The following is a 19,917-nucleotide window of genomic DNA, read 5'->3' as shown; positions in this document are numbered from 1 at the left end:
TCATCCTAAGGGGGAGATAATTGTAACGCCTGTAGATCCGGGCTAGTCAATTTAGAGGCAATGAGTGTCGGAAACGAATTTTCGGCAAAAGATTATTTATAATAAATAATCTTAACCAAGTTGTAGAATATTTCTCAAGGTTTCCGTACATATAAAGAACTCCGAAATCCGAGTTATAACGAAGAAGTCATGGCCCGTCGAAGTTTTACGGCAAAACCGGCACGACACCGGGAAGCGTAAATAGTGAATTTACGATGGAGCGACTTTTAGCCTTAGTGATCTAAACAAAAGTCGTAGAAAACGTTAAACCGAGAGCGTCCATAAGAAGAACGCCCAAATTTGACTTCGTATGAGGAAGTTATGATTTTTCGAAGTTTCGGCTTAGCAGTGTACAGCCCGAAACTCGAATTTTAGTTCGAGCGGTTTTTGGCTTACGCGATCTAAATGAGAGTTGAAGATCTCATTAATAGGAACTCAACGGTAAAAAGACAGACAAAAACGGAGCTCGTATGCGAAAGTTATGGACGAAGCTTAGTCTCTACTTTTCGAGCGCGGCGAAATCGATACAGTTTTGTAAATCCGAGATAGAATGAGAATTTGCCAACGCGGTCTAAATGAGAGTTGAAGATCTCATTAATAGGAACTCAACGGTAAAAATACAGACAAAAACGGAGCTCGTATGCGAAAGTTATAGACGAAGCTTAGTCTCTACTTTTCGAGCGCGGCGAATTCGATACAGTTTTGTAAATCCGAGATAGAATGAGAATTAGCCAACGAGGTCTAAATGAGAGTTGAAGATCCCATTAATAGGAACTCAACGGTAAAAAGACAGACAAAAACGGAGCTCGTATACGAAAGTTACGGACGAAGCTTGGAGACTACTTTACTATACAATTCCTATAAATAAGAGATGAACTCTTCATAATTTCCTCACACCTTCAAACCTTTCTTTCTCTCTCTAACTTCTCTCTAACCTCCCTAAACCCCTCCCAAGTCTAGGTAACCTCCCTAGCACGAGAAGAAAGCCCTGGAGCGCCCGACGACTCCGAGAAGAAAAGCTTTCGGCTCGGAAACGTTGCTCCAGCGAAGCCCGGTTTTTAATAAAAACTCGCTGTAAGTGAGCTACGCCTACGCTATTTTTAATATAACTTCTAATTAATTATAGTAACATTATTAGGACCTTAAAACAATTATTTGGGATATTATTATGAGTTATATAAGAGTGTTGTTTAACGCTTATATAATAATAATAATAATAATAATAATAATAATAATAATAATAATAATAATAATAATAATAATAATAATAATAGCTAGACTATTAATTAGTCGCGGTTAACGTTAGACTAAACCCTAGTGGTATTGATACTAGGTTTTGTCGAAGTAAATTGTTTTAAGAGTAACGAAGCGCTGTCTGAGTTTGGAATCATCACTTTAACAGGTGAGTGCATGGTCCCTTTCATCTTACACATAGATATGAAGTATTTTATATAAATTACGTGCTATGTGTGCATATTATCTGAATACTTGCTGTCTATGATTGATGAATGATTTTATACATGTTTTAAATGATTTAAATATATATATATTTTATATCTACAAATACGTTGGGATAAAACATGGGTAGATGAAATAGTTGGTGTGTGATGAAATAAAATGATGAGAGATAGGTGATGATAGGAAGGTGATGATAATTAGGTGATGGATAGGTGATGATGAATCGGTGATGTAGGATGAAAGATACTATAACCTTGTCCGGCAATTTGGAGATGTAGTCATCTACTAGAGTATAGATGGCGACCACGGAATATTCTAGACAACCCGTGGAAACACCAGCAGACTTATAACCTGTAGGTGATGAATTACGAGTCCAGGTGATGTGGTGACTGTATATTCATGCGATGATACTCTAACCCTTACTATGAATTACGAGTTCAGGCGACGTTGTAACTACGTATTCATGCCTTAGGAACGAGCATATAAGGAAATGTGAGGTAGAAAGATGAGAGGTAAATATGATATAGGAGATGACCCTTAAGATAATTCTTTAAGGAATATTAAAGAAGATAACGGGGATGGGTAATCGGGTTGATTGTTTGATGTTTAAATATAATAATTATATTATTGTGGGTTGAAAACCCTATGTACTCACCAGGTTTCCCAACCTGACCCACTCCAGTAGCAGTAGGTGTTATCGCAGCATGAACAACCACGACCTGCTGCTTTTTGGCAGCGTTCTGCGCAACGTTCTTCTTCTTGTTGTCCCAGAACTTCCGCTTGTTGTCAGCGGCCTTGGATGGTTCTGAGACGACTAGGGTTGTTGTTGTTGTCGGGGTGCGGACTCCATGATCAATGAGCCGCTGTGCCAACCGCTTGGCACTGTCGAAGGTAGTGGGGGTTGAAGCTAATACATTTCCCTGAAATGGAGGCACCAGCCCCCAGATATACCTTTCAATCTTCTTTCCTTCAGTAGGGACCATTCCTGGACATAGTGCCACCAGATCGCTGAATCTGGCAGTATAGGCCACTATGTCGGAGCCCTTCATGGTTAGGCTCTAGAGTTCCTGTTCAAGTTTCTGAACTTCGCCCCTCGGGCAGTACTCCTCGATCATGAGCTCCTTAAGAGCTTCCCAGCCCATAGCATTTGCCACTATTAGAGTTAGTGACTTGACATAGCTATTCCACCATGTCAGGGCTCGGTCCGCGAAGGTGCAGGCATCAAATTTTACTTTGCTCCCTTCCGGACAGGAGCATATCTCAAAGATCGACTCCGTTTTCTCGAACCATTGCGAGAGGGCAATGATTCTGCCAGTCCCATTGAAGGTCCTGGGTTTGCAGTTGGTGAAGTCCTTATACGAGCACTCTCTAGAGCGCACTGGAGCATCACCTTGAGTGGAATGAACAGTTGTTCCACTCCCGCTAGTTCCACTAGCGATGAACTGAGCTAGGGCTACTGTAACCGCCGCATTCACCGCGGCTTGGATAGCTGCTGGATTGTATTGTGGAGGAGGTGGTGGTGGGTGTTGATTCAGAGTTATCGGAGTAGTGCGTCTCGCTGATCGGCGTGGAGGCATCTTGTAGCTATAAGTTTAAAAAAAGACGAAGATACTAGTAAGCATTCAATAAAGAGTATGATGAAAGTGAATCATGGACCAGCTCTCCATAGCCCAACAGATAGATGAGAGTATGATTGAAATAGAGATCTAGCAATAGAAGGATGAAAGCATTTGGATAAAGAGTTCCCATGAGATTAGATATCTGTCAATAATACTGGTATTAAAGATGTAACAAGTTCGGGAAAATGACCTAGAAGTAGGTCTTACATCAAACCAGAATAAGAAAATTTTGACAGCATAAAGACCTAATCGACTTAAAGTTCAAAGTCTTAAGATAAACAGGAATTTATAGGGAAAAGTGCTACTTAGAGCATAGATAAGAAGGCTATTCCTTTAACCAAAAGAAAGGATGAGCAGAGCATTCTCCTACTGGTGACGGGCACCCCTCGGGCGAACCCTTAAATCAGCCAGCTGACGCTCCATATCAAGAAGGTGTCGCTCATACACTCGCTGGTGTACGCGGTGTTCTATTACTTCAGCTCGAGTCACAGCTAGTTATTGCAGTAGAGACTCATTGTCTCTCGCAGCTCTCTCGCGAGCATCTTCCAGACGACGAATGCGGACAGTATTGACTCCCGCATTGGCATCAACCTGCATGACTTGGTTGATGGCTGTCCTACCCTGCTCTTCATTACGAGCAACCCTGCGGACCAGAATAGGCAAGACTCTGTCCGCTGAGCCTCCCTCGCTCAGGTTGTAGAAGCTTCTGTCTCCGTTGTAGGGCATGGGCTGACCCTGTTCTTGACTCCATGTTCTTAACTTTTCCGCCCATAGAGGCGTCGGGCCTTGAAAAGTCGGACGAGGGTTAGGATTTGGGATTGGAGCTACCAGAGGTAGATCGTTGACTTATGGCTCGGAGTCAGAATCCTCCGGGAAGTTCTCTGCGAATTCATCATCCAATGGAACTACATGTTCCTCTTTTGGCATTTAAAATCATTTAACAAATAAGTTAAGGGGTATGAACTCTGATGGGTTTTGAGCATTCTAACACTTCCTAAGTGTACATGCAACCCTAATAACCTTGAATCTATATTTTCTCTATATACATGCAAATTTCTTTTTCAAGGTTATTTCCTAACTAGCATGGCATGGGGATTACATAAAACATAAAACTAGTAGAAATACATACCTTGTTGTTGCTTGGATTCCTTCAAGACTTTGTGAGCCTAGCACCCCAAATGTTGTGCCTCAAATGCTTCACACAACACTACAAGACTTGGAATAACTTGAGAGAATACTTCTAGCACTCAAAATCGGTTATGCCCTCTCTAGTAACACTAGGTCACGACTTTGCTAGCCATAAGGTTCCTTTTATAGTGTTGTCACAATTAGGGTTTACACATGAATGCCCTTAATTGTCATGACTCTTGATTTCTCATGACCCATGGGTTTGTAACTCCCATGGACTATCCATGGAGCTCCATATGGTTATAACCAAACCCATAAACCATGGATCATTAATCCACCATAAAAGAATTGATGATTGTCATAATCAACCCTATATATTTAATTAGTCTCACTTTGATCACCAAATTAATACTAGATTAATACTTGATCAATACTAATTAAATAATACTATTATTAATATATTAGAACTTATAATATATTAATAATCATAAGTGCCTTATTCTCTAATCTAGTCTATCCAAGTATTGCAATGCCATGCAACCCAAATGGACCATGCCGGGTCGGGTCAAGTACATACCAAATAAAGTTATGGACTTAGACACTATATCCAACAGTCTCCCACTTGGATAAGTCTAATAACTATATTTGCAAATATGACTTCAAAATCCGACTAGCAATCGTAGCTCTTTCAAAGTCTCTCGGAACTGAGATGATGATGATACATCATTTAAGATAAGTGATCATATAATCCTCTGTTCTCGTGATATCAGCCGGACAAACACATGGAACATGGTCTTACTTATTGTCCAGCATTTGTTTCTCGATCTCTGATTTGTTTCGACATAGAACTAAATTGAACACATCAATTAGGTTCTGAGCGGGCCCGGTACATAAGTCAAAACCAAAACATCGAGGGGCCCAGATATCGCTTCTATTCTAGAAGGAACAGATAAACTTTGACTGATATGCTTGTACTAACTACTTGTTGAATTATTCACAAAGGCACGTTTTATGACATCGAGTTACCAATGCGTTTTCGTGCAATCAATCAATAACCAACTCATAGTCAACAACTCATATCTCTATGTTTGAAGATTTATATGATATTACTGTCTCACGATCACTCGAGATAAATTCCATGAAGTGATGCAAGTGAGCGTGGGTTGGATCCAATACTCAGCCCTTATGAGTACTCATGAATGTTGTAGCAACCATTGCATTGTCCAAAGCACTTTCAGACAAATCATACAAGCCAAATTCATGACAGTCTTAAATCAATACTTACTTCCAAAGTTTGACTGACTGTGGATGGTTTGAATAATAACATAATTATTCTGGAAGTAAAAACATGCAAAATTGAAACATAGTAAACAATCAACACAAGATAGTAACACCTTACTCATAAATAAATAACAACTTTTATTTATCATCAAATGTCAATTACATTTTACAAGTTTCATGAATCTAATTATTGAAACTAATATCATCCTTCAGCCCAATGCGCCTCGCATGCTGTAACTGCTTAACCCTGCTCAGTCCCTTCGTGAGGGGATCTGCCAGGTTCTCATCTGATGATACCCTCTTAGCCACGAGGAGTCCTTCTTCTATTCGATGTCTGATGAAATGGTATTTTCTGTCAATGTGCCTAGATCTCCCGTGATCTCTCGGTTCCTTAGCCAAAGCAACCGCACTTTCGCTGTCACAGAAAATTTCCATTGGCTCTTTTATAGCTGGTACAACTCCAAGGTCTCCGATGAAGTTCTTTAGCCATATCGCCTCCTTAGCTGCTTCACTTGCTGCTATGTACTCTGATTCACAAGTAGAATCAGCTACTGTCTCCTGCTTGGAACTTTTCCAAGTAATTGCCCCTCCATTTAGGATAAAGACCCAGCCTGACTGAGAGCGGAAATTATCCCTATCAGTCTGGAAGCTAGCATCGCTATATCCTTCCACTCTCAAGTCATCACTGCCTCCGAGGGTAAGGACCCAATCCTTAGTCCTCCGCAGATACTTGAGAATGTTCTTTACCGCTGTCCAGTGTGCCTTGCCAGGGTTCCCTTGATATCTACTGACCATGCTCAAAGCAAAGGCCACATCATGGCGAGTACAAGTCATAGCATACATGATCGAGCCCACAGCAGAAGCATATGGTATATGACTCATCTCAGCTATCTCAGCCTCTGTACTCGGACTCTGAGTCTTACTCAGTTTGGCATTACTCTGGACGGGTAATTCCCCTTTCTTGGATTCTTGCATGCTGAACCTCTTCAGCACCTTATCCAAGTAAGTACTTTGACTAAGTCCAATTAGTCTCTTACTCCTATCTCTCAATATCCTTATCCCTAGGATATAGGCAGCTTCTCCAAGGTCCTTCATAGCGAAACACTTCCCAAGCCAGGACTTAACCTCCTGCAAGGTTGGGACGTCGTTTCCTATGAGAAGTATGTCATCCACATACAACACCAAAAAGCCAACTATGCTCCCACTAGCCCTGACATACACACAAGACTCATCCTCACTCCTAGAAAAGCCAAACTCTTTGAATTTCTCATCAAAGCAAAGATTCCATCTGCGAGATGCTTGTTTCAATCCATAAATGGATTTATCAAGCTTACACACTCTATTAGGGTATCTTGTATCGACAAAACCCTCTGGTTGAGCCATGTAAACATCCTCAGCCAACTTTCCATTAAGGAAAGCGGTTTTGACATCCATTTTCCATATTTCATAATCATGAAATGCAGCTATGGCTAACAATACTCTAATAGACTTAATCTTAGCTACTGGTGAGAAGGTCTCATCATAGTCAACTCCCGGAGTTTGAGTAAAACCCTTCGCAACCAGTCGCGCTTTGTAAGTATGTACCTTCCCATCCATGTCGGTCTTCTTCTTGAAGATCCATTTGCACCCAACTGTCTTACGACCTGGTACATTGTCAACCAAGTTCCAAACTTGATTGTCATACATGGACTGAATCTCGCTGTCCATAGCCTCCTTCCATTTAGCAGACTCAGGGCCTGCCATGGCTTCCCTGTAATTATTAGGTTCATCCAAATCTATTAGTGTACTATCACTAATAAATGTATCACCTTCAGTGGTGATGTGATAACCATAATAAAAATCAGGTGTGTTCCTCACCCTAGTGGAACGTCTTGGAGGTACAGACTCATCTATCGGATCAACAGGAGTTTCCTCCTCAGGTTGGTCGATAGCATTTGAGGTTCCTTCACCACTTGACTCTTAAAGCTCTTCAAGGTCAATTTGCCTCCCACTGTCCCCTTGGCTTATGAATTCTCTCTCACGAAAGACTCCTCTTCTTGCTACAAAGACCACATTATCACTGGGTCTGTAGAAGAGGTAAGCAAAGGATCTTTGTGGGTAGCCGATGAAAATACACCTCTCACTTCGAGGTTCAAGCTTATCATGAGTCTCACGCCTCACGAAAGCTTCACAACCCCAAATTTTGATGTGGTCCAAATTGGGAACTTTCCCAGTCCACATCTCGTGAGATGTTTTGGCAACCTTTTTAGTAGGGACTAGATTAAGGATATGGGGGGCAGTCTCTAAGGCATACCCCCAGAAAGAGATTGGTAACGAAGCTCGACTCATCATGGAACGAACCATATCCAACAAGGTTCGATTGCGCCTCTCAGCTACACCATTCAACTGTGGTGTTCTGGGAGGTGTCAATTGTGAGACAATCCCACATTCCTTAAGATAGTCAAGGAACTCAATGCTAAGATACTCTCCTCCCCGATCGGATCGGAGCATCTTGATGTTCCTGCCTAATTGATTCTCCACTTCCTGCTTAAACTCTTTGAACTTTTCAAAGGTTTCTGACTTATGCTTGATTGAGTAAATATATCCATATCTACTATAATCATCAGTAAAAGTCACATAATAGCGATTAGCATCCCTTGTAGCAACTCTGAAGGGCCCACACACATCCGTGTGTACAAGGTCCAACAAACCTTCACCCCTATCACAAGTACCTGTGAAGGGTGACTTTGTCATTTTTCCAAGTAAACAAGACTCGCAACTATCATCTGACTTGAGGTCAAATGATTCCAAGACTCCAGCCTTTTGGAGTTGGCCTATGCGCTTCTTGTTAACATGTCCAAGACGACAATGCCACAAGGATGATTTATCCAAGCTATCTGAAGAATCAATATACAACACATTATTTCCTAGATTGTCTACAACATTCACAGCTTCATATACACCATCACAAGGTAATGCTTTAAAGTAAAATACATCATTGTAATAAACATTAATAGCACCATTTTTATTATCAAATGAAATGTACAAGCCATGAAAAGAAATAATATTTCTCGCCATTTCGGGCGAGTAACAACACTTATTCAAATCTAACATTAACCCATTATTAAGCAATAAAGAATAAACTCCTATCTTGGTAACAGGTGATGCTTTCCTGTTGCCCATGACTAAGTTTATCTTCCCGTGCTCCGCTTGCTCACTTCTTCTTAGTGCCTGCAAATCAGTACAAATGTGAATACCACAACCTGTATCAAGCACCCAAGAATTAGCATTAGATGAGTTATTAGACAATATTGTGTAAATACCTGCATGGGTGGGTTTAACCTTCCCATCCTTTACATCTTGCAGATATTTAGGGCAGCTTCGCTTGAAGTGTCCCTTATCCTGGCAATAAAAGCACTGTGCTTCCTTTGGGTTTGAAGAAGGAGTAATGGGACCTTTCTTTGTCCCACTTGAAGAGGAACCATCAAGAGTCTTACCCTTGGTACCCTTTGAAGGGTTTTTCCTCTTCTTACCCTTTCCCTGCCCAATAGCCAGAACAGGGGCTGTTGAAGGAGTAGAAGTAGCAACCGCTTTACCCTTAAGGCCATTTTCAGCTGTCCTTAAGAGTCCTTGAAGTTTGCTAAGTGTGACTTCCTCCTTGTTCATATGATAAGTCATACGAAACTGATCATAACTTGGAGGTAAGGAATGGAGAATGATGTCAATCGCCATTTCCTCAGGAAAGTCAACATTTAGCTTCAGCAACCGGTCAACGAACCTTTGCATCTTCTGCAAGTGACCGGTGATGGGTTCACCATCCTTCATCCTTGCTGTTATCATGGAGGAGATGATTTCATACCTCTCCTGACGCGCGCTCTGATGATACCTTTCCATCAGATCCAGGTGCATCTCATAGGGGTAGAAATCTTCATAGGATTTTTGAAGTTCAGGAGTCATGGTGGCCATCATGATGCATGCTACTTTAGTAGCATCCTTTTCATGTGCAACAAACTCTGCAAACTCTTCAGGAGTAGCAGTGGCTTCACTCACAACCTTAAGCTCCATATCGAGGACATATTCTTTGTCCTCATAGCGGGTAATCATTCTGATGTTTCTGATCCACTCATTGAAATTGGATCCATCAAAGATGACCTTACCACACAAGTTCATAAGGGAAAAGGAGCCTGTTGGGTTTGAGCCAGAAGCATTGTTGGAAGACATCTGAAAGGAAAGAAAGACAAGTTTCATTAGATTAGGAATCCTTAATAATTCACCCAAATGAAATATTAAGGCTAGGATCCAACAAACTATTTATAGTTGGAAGAGGGATGCCGTAATCCATACTATAAAATATTTGAAGGTAGGTAAATGACGATTTACCAATTTCCACCATAAGAACGAAATATTTTATTATTAGGTTTTATTGGTTTTGAAACTCCTAGATCTTTTGAGATACATTGAACTTTTCAATGACATGTTTGAATCTCGATTGTGCCCTCTCAAGTTTGTGACTGGGATGCCGAGGATCACAAACAAGGTGTGAATAACCATACAAATTGACTTGGTACCCTCAACAATATTACCTAATCGATGTGCCGGTTAACCACACACGCTCCACCGATCTATAATAAAGTCAAGTTACCCTTTGCGACTCTTACTAGTCCATGTTAGTGTGCCGGTTAACCACACACGCTCCACTAACGACTTGGTAAGGTACAAAGTGTAATTTTATGGGCTAGCACCAATTTCACATTTTCCTAAAGTAACTAAGATTGGGAATTTATAATGTATAGTTACTTTATAATTCATTATACTTTTAACGAGTATTTAAAGTCGTATCCTACCCGTTCGGCTAACGACCCTCCGCCGATCAAGGAAGCGGTGGGTGAGAGTGGACACCCATTAAGTCACCATTTTATAGGCAACAACCTTATACCCCCCTTATAGACCGGCTTCGTGAATGAGGCCTACTAACGGTAAGAATGACATATTCTTATACATATCTATATAATAAAATTATAATAATAGTATAAGTGTTGATTTTTAAACTTTTTAAAAATCTAAGGTTTAATTTGGAATTAAAGTATTAAAGTGTAAGACTTTTCAAATTCCAAAACTTGAGGGCAAGATTTGAAACTATTCCAAGTCTCTTCAATTTGTAACTTATGAGTTTTAATGGTTCATAAAAAATGAAGACTCTTCATTTTATGAAACCTCTTTAGTTCTTTAATCATAATTAAAAGAAGTGACTTTTGGTTATCCATAACTTGAGGACAAGTTATGGACACCATCATAGCCATTAAGATCATGAATTAAACACACATGGAGGTTACACATAATTCCTATGATCTTCTAAACTCATATGAACACAAATTCATGTCAAGCAATTTCAAGAAAATCATATAAACATATACAATACTTGAAAATTGATAAAAGTCATGTAAAATGGGTTAACATAATCATTATCATTTTGAAAAACAGATTTTACAAGTCCAAAACAGATTGGGATAATGATCTTAATCCATTTCCAGCAACAAAACTCGAAAAAACTGCCCAGCACGCTCCTACTCGCCGAGTGCATTATTCTACTCGTCGAGTAGAATGAATTTGTTCATGGACTCGGCGAGTCCTCCCCATGGACTCGGCGAGTCCAGTCGTCAGAGTGCAGAATTTTCGATTTTAAGCAATTTTGCATCAAGTATACAGAAAACAATCCTAGGCTCTGATACCACTGATGGGTTTTGAGCATTCTAACACTTCCTAAGTGTACATGCAACCCTAATAACCTTGAATCTATATTTTCTCTATATACATGCAAATTTCTTTTTCAAGGTTATTTCCTAACTAGCATGGCATGGGGATTACATAAAACATAAAACTAGTAGAAATACATACCTTGTTGTTGCTTGGATTCCTTCAAGACTTTGTGAGCCTAGCACCCCAAATGTTGTGCCTCAAATGCTTCACACAACACTACAAGACTTGGAATAACTTGAGAGAATACTTCTAGCACTCAAAATCGGTTATGCCCTCTCTAGTAACACTAGGTCACGACTTTGCTAGCCATAGGGTTCCTTTTATAGTGTTGTCACAATTAGGGTTTACACATGAATGCCCTTAATTGTCATGACTCTTGATTTCTCATGACCCATGGGTTTGTAACTCCCATGGACTATCCATGGAGCTCCATATGGTTATAACCAAACCCATAAACCATGGATCATTAATCCACCATAAAAGAATTGATGATTGTCATAATCAACCCTATATATTTAATTAGTCTCACTTTGATCACCAAATTAATACTAGATTAATACTTGATCAATACTAATTAAATAATACTATTATTAATATATTAGAACTTATAATATATTAATAATCATAAGTGCCTTATTCTCTCATCTAGTCTATCCAAGTATTGCAATGCCATGCAACCCAAATGGACCATGCCGGGTCGGGTCAAGTACATACCAAATAAAGTTATGGACTTAGACACTATATCCAACAAACTCACCTGTAGTGAGTGATACGAATGTAAGTTCGATATAGGATGCTAAGTGTCAAGTGAAGCCTCGAGCACAAACGGATCCTATTAAGCATATAATGATACATATATGTATATAATTAGTGTATATACATCTAATCATGCAAGGAAACCACCTTAGGGACTATGAAACACTTATATTGAAGTGTTACAATCACATATGATTGCATCAAAGGGGTGTACGGCCACTCAAGTGTGTGTACGGCCATTGTGTGTACGGCCACATGGGTGTACGGTCATGGAGTGTACGGCCGTACACTCATGGAAGAAGTGTGCAAAAAGGGTGTTTTAAGGCCCTATCTAGCATCCACTAAGTGCTCAAGATCTTAAGTTGGGACATGAGGTGGGTTTAAGGCCATATCATGCACTTAACAAGGGTTTACGGCCATATGAGGTGTGTACGGCCGTACACCCTTGAAGTTCTTGCATTAGATGATGATTCAAGGCTAGAAATCAAGTGTTTCACAAGCCTAACTAGAAGATAGAAGAGGAACTCACCCTTTTGAAGGCTCCTAAGGAGTTCACGGCCCAAGAACAAGTAGGTGTTCTTGGTGAAAGTGTTGAATACTTGAAGATCTACCCAAAAAGATGAATTTCATGGATGAAATCAAAGGGTGATACTAGATCATAAAGGATAGAAACTAAGAAATGGAAGGAATTATTACATTTTTGAAGATCAAGGTGAAATGCTTGATGATACTTGAGAGAGAATTGACTTTTCTTGACTTGGAAGTGTAACAAATGACTAGAAATGAGGGCATAACTCATAAATGGACATGAGTTCACGACCACTTTGGGTGTACGGCCGTACACCCATGTGTACGGCCGTACACTCCTCATGAAGGAGTGTTTGGCCCGAATGTAACACGATGAACTTTAGTAACTCATTCCTATACCCTATCCTTGAATGTACAAGACTTAGAACACTCAAACAGACTCTAAACAATGCTAAAAGATGGCAGAAACGAGTCTGACTATGATTGAATTGAAGGGCTGTACAAGATAGAAATTTCGGGTTGTCACAAGTTCCTTCCTTTATACTTTGATCACCATCATACCTTTAGTGAGAGTCTTAAGACTATCACTTGAGCCCCAAAACTCATACTTCCTTAACCATAACAAGGACTAACCCTTGCAAGTTTGAGAATATGACAACTTTAGTCCATCGCTCTATAATTTCTTAAAAAATTCAATTGTTTATTATAATCTATTTATCTCATCATAAATATCATTCAAACTTCATATAATTATTATTTATTTTGATTTTACCAATCTTATTGTCCATTTATATTTATTTTAAAATTTTAAGTTTTTACTTAAAATGGAAAAAAGAAAAAACTCTAGGCCTAATGTAAGTATATTATAGATATGTAACTACTCGGTTAATCCCACTTTCGAAAACTTGATTGTCAACAAATGACGTTGCTGTATTTAGAGGCAAACTAGCTAGTAACACCACTTTACAAAATATTTGACGTCAATGTCATCCATTTTCAGCATAACACCCTTCTTTTCAAGATAATCGAAAGACAAATACAACTAATTTGTGGGCAACCTTAACTTCAAAGTCATCAAATTAACCAACCCATAATATATAGTTAATATCATACTTCAAGTCCAAACCCTCCAAACCCATAATATATAGTTAATATCATCTTCACCCGAAAATACCTCACCCGTAAACCCAAAGACAACACCACCAAAAACACTGAAATTGAACAATTTCTTGCAATTTAATCATCAAATGCAGCTAGAAATCGAAATTAACATACAAATACAAAGAGATACAAGGAATTCAACTTACCTTTCTTCAATAGATGGAGCTAGAAATCGGTCCCAAGAAGCCCTAACCACCCTTGATCCCTAATCTCACACAATGTGGGGAGATATGTTGTTGGAATCAACTAATTGAACACAAAATCGGGGGAACTTGGAAGAGGCTAACATATAGCAGCAGCAAACAGAATGAAAATGGGAAGAAATGAGCAATCTGCGTGCGTTTTTTTTTATCTGCGAGAGCCTTTAGCGGCGACTCTTTTAGCGGCGACAGTTAGGGATTTACCTGCGACACAAGTCAATAGCGGCGACAATCTGGAGGGAAGGGTACCGCGTCATTTTTTAGGTAACTATTAGCAGCGACTTTTTAGACTTTTAGCGGCGACACAAATGTCGCCGGTATTAGGTTTGGGCTGATAAGGGACCCCAACCGTTGGATTAGATACTTGATCGAACGACTGAGATCTAACAGAGGGGGAAAGTGCGGATTCGGGTGATAAGCCTTTAGCGGCGACACTATTACCGGCGACATGGACTTTTAGCGGCGACTCTAGCATTTGTTGCCGCTAAAAGCCCCTGTCGCCGGTAATAGTATCGTCGCTAAAGGTCGATATTCTTGTAGTGTATATACCACATAACTCCATTGATTCACTCTCAGGAATCACCGATACAAAAATTAAAAATAGATTATAAAAACTAGTTATATGAATTCACTGAACAAAATAAGTGTGCATTGGAGGTGCTTTGAAACTGTTAAAACCCTAATCTCCAAATGAAAAATATTTTTGTCCGAAATGTACGTCATCCAAAATGTATGTAGTAAAAAATATGTCCATCTGAAACGTACGAATAATACTAAATATCCGAAAAATCATACTTTGGAATGTTATGTTACATCTTAAGGGTTTTACGATAGTCCAAAACAAAACTGATGTAACATGTAATATTTCGATTTGTGTACTAAATCCGATAAAGTTGTAATAAGTAAAAGATCATTCTTCATAATTATATGATAATTTTGTATCATCCCTAAAGTTGAACGAAACCGTGTTTGGAGTGTGCCGGTGGGGGACTATGTATACCATGAAATTGGTATTGACATCCATCGAAAACCGCAGCAGTTCACACTGTCCGAAATCTTTAGAACCATCGTTTCAATCTTATCGACTTCAGTATGCTACTAGTTATCCATCAGCCCAAAAGCGTACACTTCCCTCTATTGTTTTGCATGTAATTTCATGCAAGCACGTATAACTGAAAAATAAAGATAAATTGTAGTCCCGTCAACCCAAGAGTAGCGTGTAAAAACATCATAGTTAAGGAAGCATGTTCGAGTGTTATTTCAGAACCTTACTTATAAGATTTTATTCTGTAATTTGTTCTGTAACCACTAGACTCTAATTACTAACCCAAAAAAGGTCCATAAAATACTTCACAAGACGTTATGCGATATTTTTTTTCACAGAGAGATCATATAATTACCATAAAAAATAGAAAAGGATATGATTTTAATATATAAAATAAATATGGAAACTCATTGAGCATCTCCCCTCCATAACACATGGATCCACACACAGACCATGGCCCTCATAGAAAACTACTTTTGCAAAAGCACAGTCGAAACTCCCAAATCCTTATATTCCTTTTGCTATTCGTGCTCTCACATACGACTTCTAACAATACATTTCTTTTGTACTAATAATTGACGTTTCTTTATAGTAAGTTAGAAAATACATATTTAGAAGAAAACAAAATTTTACTATAGTAAACAGGAGTTTCAGAAAAAGAATTAAAATAATATGTACCGATATATTGGTTAAGTTTATATACTAGAAAGTAGAAAAGTGGGGTATTTCCGACCGCATGATCCGTCGTATTTCGTCGGTAAAGGGTGTTTTCGACGGAAACATGTTTGACGTATTTTGGCATGTGGGGTAAATGTTGTGACGAATTTCCGACTTCTTTAGTGATGGATTTTCAACAAATTGTCGTAAAATCACCAATGAAATACGTACAGAAAACACTTTGGCCGAGTGAAAAGTTGTTCCCCCACCCCACACCGTTAGCCCGAGTACGAACCTTGGCAATGCATTTTTATAGTTTAAAGTTCCGAAAGAATACCGATACGTTTGCAAATAAATAAAATTTTATTGAAATCCGTGGGTACTCATCGACAGATTTCCGACGCCCCATTATTCCGTCAATTTTCCGTCACAAGTACTCGTCGCTAAATTGGGTTCTTGAATTTCATCACTTATACGATCAGTACTTATTTGAATTCATGAACAAGATTTTGAAAGTGATTTGATAGCAAAATCTAATATTTAGTTTGAAAGTGTTTTTGGCATCCTAATTGTGTATACAGGATGGGTGACTTGAGTGGCCAAGTCCTTAGGATCCTTTTTGCATGATGAGTTATTCTGAGTAGATTACTAGATAATCTTCAAGTGCACAATCGATGTTAGCTACCCTTTTTGTCGGCTATGGTGGTGGCTCTTGTTAACGTTACCGTACACGACCACATTAACCTTAACGTAAAGCATAAACGGGACGTTATCAAGCTAGGGCCTTGGCCGAGGCCCGGTCTTGGCCCAAGTAATCCAGCACCAGGATGACGGTTCGCTTTCCTTCACGTGGAAAGAATATTCCTTGTGATCTTCTCATTCACTCACAACCAATCAGGTCGTGACAAAGATCTTAATGACGCCCAGAACTGAGGTCACCTGGCAGTTAGTTAGTGTGGCATATTTCTCCCAGTAAGAGGAGGCCACGTTTCACACCCACTGGACAAGGTCCCCATGATCCGTTAGTAACAGGTATAAAAAAGGATCTCTTCCGGATCAAGGGGGGATCCATCTTCTTCCTCACAAATTTTACCCTAAACTCTCTCTCTCTCTCTCTCTCTCTCTCTCTCTCTCTCTCTAAGAAAACTAACTTGATTGTCGGAGCGACGTCCCGGGAGAACACTCGATCGTCCTTTAACGGTTCTTCCGTGTTGTGTTCTCAGAAAAACTTCCACGACTGATCCATCAACCAGTATCCAAGTATCCAATCCCCTGTAGAGCATGTCACAACAGCTCCCTAGCCCTAGGAACGGATTACCATCGTAGTGTTCGATTTAGTCATTTGGGCTAGGGGTGGTGACTCCCTAGCTTAAGGAAAGAACTACCATCATAGTGTTGTTCAGTTGGGCCATCAAATATATTGACTATTGAGATTGTCATGGGTTTGTGTTAGTTGCATACATTACATCTCATTACATGATATAACCTTGGATTACCCTTTCTTATAAATTATGGACGTATGTGTCCTTTTTGGAAATATTATTGTCGATGTCAATCCAAGGATTATTGAACCCATGGGTTCTATATGTTTGAGAATTATTTATATGTTTGTTTTTGGGGTTGATTCGAATATGATGGATCGTCATCCTCTCTACTCTTAATGAATCAAAATTGGGTGACTCACTAGGCAAATCAATTCTCTTACTTATTTTAATATGTGCTCAGATTGAAAACCCTAACTTGAGTTAGAGATTAACTTGAATTTTTAAAAGACCAAGAAATGTATGGTGATCTTGAACCAAATTGTAATATTTTATTGTTAACAACTTCGTTATTTAAAAGTTTACTTATGTGTTTTTTAAGATATTGAAACCGTATTTTCCACAACAAATTTCAAATTAAACTCTTAAATCTAAAAGGTTTTCTTTACTTAACTATATTTTGAAATAACCCCTGGAAAGAAATGTTACATATAATTCTTTAGTAACTAGTTTACTTAAATTTGAACTCTGAAACCATTGTGACACCACTCATATGGTTGATTTGGAAATAATGATAAAGTTCTAGAAATATTTCATTTAATTCATAACAACGAAAGTGCCAATTAAATTCATAAAAGTGTAACTTTAACCTAATGAAATGTAATTCAACTGATACGTGAGAATGTTAAACAGATCAAACTGTAAATTAAGCAAAATAAGCAAACATTGAGTCCCATGTCATCCTTAATTGTCTCCTCTAATCGTTTTCTTGTTCTTATAACACATGACATATAAATAGTACCTTAGGCTGAGCGGAGTGAGCTCGGTTGAGCTCGATAACTGCGGATATGTCCTCGGTGAACACCGCGCCACGAACTTGGCATACCGAGTTCAGAGGCCAAACTCAGTGAGTAAATGCCGATGTGTGTGTGTGTGTGTGTGTGAGAGAGAGAGAGAGAGAGAGAGAGAGAAATAATTTCAAAATTCAAAAATTATTACCGTTTTTTAAATTTTATACCGTTTTTTTTAAATAATTTTTTACCTACTTTTCAATCAATATAAATATCATTCACTACCTTATTTTATACCACACTACAATCTTTTATTTTTCACTCAAACATTCATCATATTTGTAAAATAAATGGTTTCCTCTTCCAACCCAAAAAACTCCAAAAACTACCAAGAAAAATGCGCAAAACACAATCCCAATCTCACCTTCATCACCTACCTTCAACCAAAATCAAAGTCATCGCACTATTTATTCACCTTCGAATTTACATTATCCTAGTTGCATACTACCCATATCCTATCCTAACTCAACCACAATTCCAGTCTCAATCTCAATCTCAACCCCAATTTCAATTTTAATCTCAAGTGCAATCCTGTTGGTGATTTTGTATTATCAATGTGTATTTAAGTGTAATGGATTGACTTGTTGACCAAAAATCAATCTTGATGAATATTAAACAAGTAAGGAAGGTGAGGAGTGCACACTTGTTTAAGTTCATTCAAGATTCAAAGTAGACTGGCATTTAGGGGCAAAGCCCCTAAACGAACGGGGGTCCGGGGGCAGCGCCCCTGGGAGCGGGGTCCAAAGGGCAGAGCCCCTGGCTGGGGTCACCTTTATTAATGATCCGATTTTGTGACAGTTTTGACAGTTGGAGTAGTTTTTGGACAAAGAAAATTGTCTTGACAGTTTTCAGACGAATGAAGTACTTAATCATTTTGGTCATCATTTTCCTGGTACAACATCACGAAAATCATACTTCATATTCTCCGTTCTTGAAACTCTTCTGAGTCTTATCCGATTAAAGGTTGGGAGTACCACCTAAATACTTTAACTGAAAGTGTACACAAGATTCTCAGAATTTCCAAGCCTTTTATTACCCCGAATTTCTAACAAATCCTAAATGGAAAATAGGTTTAACCCATTTGACCACTTTGACCACCTTCCAGACTCACAATTCCAATTCCAATCCCAAAACCAAACCTAAACCCAATTCAAAACTCACTCACAACCCGAAGTGATACCCGAAACGGATTCCGAACCGGAAGAGATTCAACATCAACCGAAACCTAAGAAAAAAAAGGAAAGGCACCTTCTAAGCAGTGGACACCAGAGGAAGAAACGATGTTGGGTAGATGTTTTGGAAGACCCAAAGGTCGGGAAAAACGAAGACGCGCCTACTTTTCCAAAAAGTTACGAGACGTTCAATGCGAAGTTATCATGGAGTTTAATGCGATATATTCGAGCGTGAAACAACAATGACAAAGTGATGCAAACGATGAAATAATCTTTCAAAAGGTGTTAACACTTTAACAGAGTGACAAGGGGAATTCTTCCAAATTTCTTCATGTTTGAATGTTGTGAAGATATCGAAAAAGTGACAAGATGTCCAAACTTCAGAATCGTTCATAGGTGGTTCTTCTAAAAGAGTCAAAACATCTAAAACCACTCATAGCCAATCGTCGAATGCACATGTTGAGATTGACCTCAAAGACGATGAGTCTATTAAAGTTTCAAGAGCTAGTCGTCCCATGTGAAGAGACCAAGTTAAGCGAAAAGGCAAAGGGGACACAACTAGTTCGAGTGACTTCGAGCACATAACAAGCAAGTTGGACAACTTGAAAACTACTTTGGAGCAATACTTAAGTGTCGCAAAAGAGAAGGAAAAATCTCGTGACATGACGACCTTAACAAGAAATAGTAGCAACCTTACCGGACGCGAAAGAGAATTGACGTTAAAGGCAAAAGAGAAAATTGCAAAAAAAAATTAATATTTAAGTCTATCTATATTTCATATTATAATTTCTGGGTGACTAAAATG

Source organism: Lactuca virosa, chromosome 8, assembly GCF_052849685.1.
Source record: "Lactuca virosa cultivar CGN04683 chromosome 8, Lactuca_virosa_CGN04683_v6, whole genome shotgun sequence".
Lineage (NCBI taxonomy): Eukaryota > Viridiplantae > Streptophyta > Magnoliopsida > Asterales > Asteraceae > Lactuca > Lactuca virosa.
This window is presented reverse-complemented; position numbering follows the sequence as displayed.